Source organism: Marmota flaviventris, chromosome 3, assembly GCF_047511675.1.
Source record: "Marmota flaviventris isolate mMarFla1 chromosome 3, mMarFla1.hap1, whole genome shotgun sequence".
Taxonomy (NCBI): Eukaryota; Metazoa; Chordata; class Mammalia; order Rodentia; family Sciuridae; genus Marmota; species Marmota flaviventris.
In genome coordinates, this window is record NC_092500.1 from 6,053,014 (window position 1) to 6,059,974 (window position 6,961).

Consider the following 6,961-nt stretch of genomic DNA (forward strand, 5'->3'; position numbering starts at 1 on the left):
CAAGAGACTTTAGCCGCTGCTGCTCGCTATGGGGTCCTAGCCCCTGCGGCCAACAGTGCTTTTAACCCTTGAATTACTTGACCTAAATGCCAAACACAGACTAACTTAAGATCTGATGGTAATGCTAGCGTTTGCTGCTAAAAAACCTTTGGAGCACCCACGTGCCACAGAAAAAAGTGCAGGATGTACACGAGCTGCAACCGCAGGTCAGCAGAGACAGAACAAGCTGCTACCGCAGTAAGATCTTGGCCAGGTGGGGGAAAATGCAGACAAAATCAAACAAAATGCAATTGGCTAGGAAAACTTGGGGAACTTTTGCCCCGAAAATGGGCAGCGGACTCCATGTTGTTTGCATCACCATGGTAACCATGGGGTGCCTGGCCAGAAGAGCGGGCTTCCTGGTCCCACCTCCCACACTTTCGCGGGCTTCCGATTGGTTCTTCCACAGTCACTCAGACAGGACTTCTAGTTCCGCCTTCCAGCCACTAATCTGTACTACTGTGTTTCAGATTTCTACCGGAGCTGTTCAGAACCTGTATTTTTAAGAATGCCTACCTGTAAATGCTAACGAAAGATATCTTTTTCAGACAAAATTTAATCCCACAGCTTTCTATGTTGCAGCCCTAAATTTAAGTTAGTTCTGAGTTAAATAACCTGACTTTTCTCTATAGTTGTGTTACTAAATAATGTTCTATTGATGAGAGATATCAAACATGCTTCTTTATATTTTACTTTTAATTTTGGAGGTTATGAGGATGCATTTGCTCGCCACAGGAACAAAGCCGGCAATGTTCCTGTGATGACCAAAAAATCCTTATTCTCATTCCTAACTATAAAAAATAAATATGTATACTCAACAAGGATTTTATTTCAGTTACATCAAGTGACGTCACATAGAAGAGTGCACTCCTAGTTAAAAATAAATTAAAATGGATCCAAATATTTTAAGACCACGTGGTTACATAAAATTAATACAATTATAAGTTATGTTCTTATTCTTAATATATATATTTTTAAGATATTTAGATAATCTATATTTGTTAATCTATAAAATAATTAGCACATGCCTAATTGATTAGTTAATATATATTTGCCTAATTGTTTTTCTTCAACAGAAAACCCATAATTTATGTTTTGTATTTACATTTATCAGATACGCTGCCTTTTCAGTTACAGATATTTGAGATAAATGTGTTTACTATAAATTTGCTTTTAAGTGAAAATACAATCTTCAAGTAGTTTCTAATTCTCAAAGTTACTGTTCAAACTCATAAGATGATAATTATAATTATGTCTACAAAATATCTAAGGATTTTAACTATATTTTCATTGATATTTCTTATCAAAGTACAATAATTTGTTTATAGATTCTAAGGTTTTCAGAAATTGTTCCAAGTATAACAAAAAAAAAAAATTTTTTTTTCTAAAAGAAAAGGATGCTTCAACAAAGAAAAAGCACACATGGATCCTAAAAAGAAAGAAATCATCTTTGGGTAAAACAAGGTCTTTATATTCATATTTCAATGATAAAATTATTTTCCTAAGTAAAAAAGATTTTTATATTGCTATCTAAACAGATGATGTAAAAAGTTAGAAAGATTAAAAAAGAGATTTATATATACTACACTGACTATAATTAATTTAAGGGTATTTCAGGCTATTTTCCTAGTTTAACTATACTAATGTGAGCTAAGATTTTGTCCATATTTTGACATGATAAGCACCTATTAAAATGTAAGTTTATTTCTTTAAAGAAAGATCCTTATTGCCTAATAATTCTTACTGTTTAAGACAAAGATTAATTTTGGTAAATAAATTCACATTGTTGATTAAACATTTAAGTATATTGAACTACTAACTTAAATCCGATTTTAACAATTGCCCTTAGAGACTAAAATTAATTGATTCTAAGACACTGTAAACAATAAAAGTTACAAACTTAAAAAAAATTCATTGATATTATATAAGTTCTCTGACTAGATCTATTGTCCATAAAAAATACAGTAAGATTTATATACTGCTCCCTACACAGGAAATAACCTTAATCATATTTTTAAAAGGCAATTAAGACATACCTATTTAAAGGATAATATTCTAAAATATAAAGATTTTGGGATCGCCTTAACCATGCATTATTTGCCCTTAATTTTCTTACCCTAGACAGTGAAGGCCATTCGGCCGCAAACAGACACTGGCATCCCTAGTCCAATTCTGTTCGCCCACCTGTAATGTGGCGTGATCCCCTTACAAATAAATGGAAAGGCCCAGATCCTGTCCTCATCTGGGGACGAGGCTCAGCTTGTGTTTTGGACCAAGAGCAAGCAGCCCCAAGATGGTTACCAGAACGCCTGGTTAAACAGGTTAATGACTTACCTCAACCCAGGGACGGAGGCCCTCCCCCTGAGGACAAATTTTCCTCTTTTGCAGATGCAGCCAACAATCTGTGTGAGGATCCTGCTTAAGGCACTTCTGCTGAACAGGTTTGTATACGGAGGCCTTAGCCCTCCACCTTCCAACATCAGGGAGTACCTTTTTGGCCCCCCCTGCGAATGCAGGGGAGGATCTTGGACTCAGGCTCCCACTAGTTGGACCCAGACTGCTGACTGCTTGACTAAGGTGGCTTACCTCCGTGCTGAGGTTGACCATCAACTCGGAGGATTTCATCAGCCTGAATGGGTATGTGTTAACAAGCCAAAGATTATTCCCCCCAGTACAAGTAAAGCTCTCCAAAATTGTTCTGCAACTTGTACGCATACCCAGGCTATGCATGTCTCTTGTTATGTGTCAGCCTCAATTTGTGTTAACAAGCAGGGAGAACAATTTTTTGAAGCCACCCTAACTAAAACTCATGCAGCAGAGGGGACCACTATTCATTATACCCCCCTCCTCTTTGATCGGGGAGGAGAAGGCATATACACCAAGTTACAGTCAGCTGGATGCCAAGGCAGTGTCGGTAAACCCTCCTGCTGGCCCATTAAGGCCCCTACAGGGGTCTCTGATGGTGGAGGACCCACTGATGCTGTGAAGCATCTTCAGATAATCAAACTTTTGAAACCCCAAATCCCTGAGCTCACATATCATCCCTTAATGCTGCCTAAATCCCAGCTCCCAGATTTAGATACCAATACATTAGATATTTTGGAAACTACCTTCCCCTTGCTTAATAATTCCAACCCCACCCTTGCTGGTGATTGCTGGCTCTGCATGACAACAGGGGCAATCATGCCTATGGCAGTTCCTATTAATTCTATCATAGACAATGATAATACGTGCCAACCTGGATTTCCTTTTAAAGTACAGCCTATAGGCACTTTTATATCATGTCTTTTAGGCGCGATGCAGAATAATACCTATGATATTGATGTTGGAGTTACTTCCTTTGGAAATTGCTCAACAGTAAAAAATTATTCCTCACCCACCCCATCTCTTTGTCCCCCCAATGGCACAGTTTTTATGTGTGGAGGAAACTCAGCCTTCCCCAGGCTTCCAGCGAATTGGACCAGTGGCTGTGTTCTTGCCTTATTACTCCCTGATATAACTATTGTCCCAGGAGATGAACCTCTACCCATTCCTAGCCTAGACACCTTAGTCAAAAGACACAGGCGGGCAATACAGGCCTTACCACTCCTTGCCAGCCTTGGAATAACAGCTGCTATGGGCACAGGTACAGCTGGCTTAGGCACGGCTATACACTCTTACCGTCGCCTATCTCAACAACTTATAGATGATGTACAAACTCTATCAGGAACTATTAAAGATTTACAGGACCAAATAGACAACCTAGCAGAAGTGGTCCTTCAAAACAGACGAGGCTTAGATTTGCTGACAGCTAACCAGGGAGGTATTTGCTTGGCCTTAGGGGAAAGATGCTGCTTTTATGCCAATAAATCAGGCATAGTACGCACTAAAATTAAGCAGCTTCAAGAAGATCTAGAAAGGAGACGAAGGGAACTATTTGAAAATCCCCTCTGGACTGGGCTTAATGGACTTTTACCCTACCTTCTTCCCTTATTAGGCCCTTTGTTGGGTTTGCTTTTAATGGTGTCCATAGGACCCTGCATAATAAACAGGCTGGTACAATTTATTAAAGAACAGATTAATATTTTGGCCTCTAAGCCCATACAGGTCCACTATCACCATTTGGAGATGGAAGACCGCGCTGCCAACATTTAAAAGGATGTTCTACCCTTCTTTCAGGCTTATTTCTTAAGTTTACATCCCCACAGATCTCTCTTTCTTATATAAAAGTATAAGTAACAGCTCTGACCAACCATCTTCTGCCCTTGCCATAAGGGTTCGCTCCTCCATGGGCCCCTCCGCTTGGGGGAGGACTCACCCATGGAGTGAGGACATTAGGCCATAATGACAGAGGGTGCAGGAAGGACTGCAGGAGGATGGATCCACGGATCCCAAAACCCAAGACCTCTGAGTGACACGCTCTGGTGCATGGCGGTTGGCATGCTCCCCCCTCAAAGCCGTCTCCTCCAAAAACATGCCAAGGCCACCACGAAATCTCCTAGTGAAGATGCTCGCTCAGATCAGGAGATATTCTAAGGCCTTCTAGAGGAACAGAGCCTCTATCACCCCCTAAAAACATGGCTGGTAAGGTATGGTCAAATATTTTATATAAGAAAGGGGGAAGATGTCAGGGACTAGAAGGAAATTCTCCTTCAAAGAATAGCCTGACACTTACAAGAAACAGCCCCCTGGGAGACATCCTGCCTGGGAGACACCCTGCAGCCATCTATCTCCCTGAGACATCCTGTGGCCACCTATCTTCCTGAAACCTATCTTCCTGAAACATCCTGCGGTTATCTCACCTTGTGCAGACATCCAGCAACTGCTGATAAGAGAGCTTCCCCATCCCCAGCATATAAATACCCCTGTGTGAACAATAAAAGTTTGCAGCTTGATCAGAACTTTTGTCTTGCTGTCACCTTTCGTGTCTCTTGTCCCTTCATTCCTCCCCATCTAGGTTCGCTGCCCACGTTGATGTGTCCTGCCGGACGGGACAATATACAGTGGGGGGTGGGGGGCGGAGGTTTCCATTTTTGTAGGAGTCTTCTGAACAGTAACACACACACACACACACACACACACACGCACACACATTTTTTGAGTTCATAGAAAGTACTCTTTTTTTTTTTTTTTTGGTCCTATTTTTAAGATTAGTCAGAGGTTTTATAAGTTTTACCACAAAAGCATCAAATGTGTATGGTGAAACTTAGCTTTTTCAAGAGAAAGCAACTCAGAACTCACAGAGAATAGGAAGTCCTAAACCACATTGAGTTCTTGACAGAAATTTTTGCTGATATTCTATTAATAAGAAAAATCTGGGCTGGGGATGTGGCTCAAGCGGTAGTGTGCTCGCTTGGCATGCATGCGACCCGGGTTCGATCCTCAGCACCACATACAAACAAAGACGTTGTGTCCGCTAACAAATAATAATAAAAAAAAAAAGACAGTCCTGAGATTTAAAAAAAAAAAAAAAAAAGAAAAATCTTGGTGATGGTCTTTGGAGAAGCTCAATAAAGATTCTTGGTGGAGGAGGGGGCACCATTACATTTTGAGACAGGATCTCCCTAAATTGCCCAGGCTGGCTTCAAATGTGCAATCCTTCTGCAGCAGCCTCCTGCGTTGCTCGGATTACAGGCATGAGCCACCTTGCCCAGATGTACTGCATCTTTTTCTTACTGATCTGTGTACGCTCTTGTTACGTTGTGTGTGGTTGGTCTCATTATGTTGCCCAGGCTGGTCTTGTTATGCTCGAATTCGGGACCCCCAAAAGACCACAGAGACCAAGATCGATGTAAGCAGCAAAGAGGTGTTTATTGTGAGCTAACTCGGTCCTCTGCGCACACACACAGCAACTGGTGACGCTGAGAGGCCCGAGCCCAGGGTTGCAGCAGTTTTATACATTCTTTGGGGAAGGCAGGGACCCCCACATACATCATAGCATCTCTTAGCAAATCATCACACACCGCGGGAAAATCAAATAACAACTCTAAAACATGATTTGCACATTTACTGGCGGGAACAAGTTGGGTAGGGGTGATTGGTTAGTACAAGAGGGGGATTCATTTGAACTGACTGGTTTAAGCCCAGAGGGGTGTTCGTGCTGAACTACATGGTTTCCCAACACCATAAACTACTGGGAGGGTCATCTGGCATCCCAGGTATTTCCCTGTCTCATGCTGATTGGTGGCTGCTAGGGGGTTACTCTGGGTCCCCACCTGGCCTGACTGAGTCAGGGACACCTGGGCAGCAGATCTCTCCTCTTATTTGTAGATAAACAACTTAGAAGGGTGGGAATGTGCCTAGGAGTGCTCTGTGGGTCTTTCCAAGGACAAAGGTCATGTCCCTTCCTTGGACAGGCTTTGCTCTGAGGTAGAGGCTGGTTTTTCAACCCATGCCAGGTGAGTGCGCTACCACTTGAGCCACATCCCCAGCCCCTGGAAATTTCTTTTTCGGTGCTGGGAATCGAGCCCAGGCCTCGTGGGTGCTAGGCAAGTGCCCTGCCACCGAGCTGTACACCCAGCTGGAAGATTATTTTAAAAATTAGATTTGCAGGGGAGGATTCGCACTGAGTCCACCAGCTTCCTGTCATTTGCTCTTAGGGCTGCTGAGCTCCTGCTCCTTCTCCATATTGGCCAGAACTTTCCCTACCTTCAGCATTCCCTAGGTTTCCTCCCACAGAGCCTTCCGGTATACCTTGCCTCCTGGTGTTAGACAGCCTTTGAACTGGCCTTGTACGCTGCAGGGCCCAAGGAACTGGTAAAACACCTTCCTAGTTGCTATTCACAAGGGATTTAAAGATCTTTTCTGCACTCCTGAGAAATGGAGATCATTATTCCCATTTCTGTTGAAGAAATTGTAGTTAAGAGACTGAGATATACCCACGCAGAAACCGCTAGAATGTATCAGAACAGGGATATAAATAAACCCTGTTGATTCTCTGCTC

At 42.2% G+C, this 6,961-nt stretch overlaps 1 long non-coding RNA gene across 1 annotated transcript; it reads left to right on the forward strand.

Moving 5' to 3' along the window:
• The first annotated feature begins 2,077 nt into the window (after nucleotides 1-2,077).
• LOC139705146 (uncharacterized) lies at nucleotides 2,078-4,919 on the forward strand. The gene is made up of 2 exons (XR_011707002.1): nucleotides 2,078-2,480; nucleotides 4,117-4,919. It is a non-coding gene; the product is annotated as an uncharacterized lncRNA (long non-coding RNA).
• The last annotated feature ends 2,042 nt before the right edge of the window (nucleotides 4,920-6,961 follow it).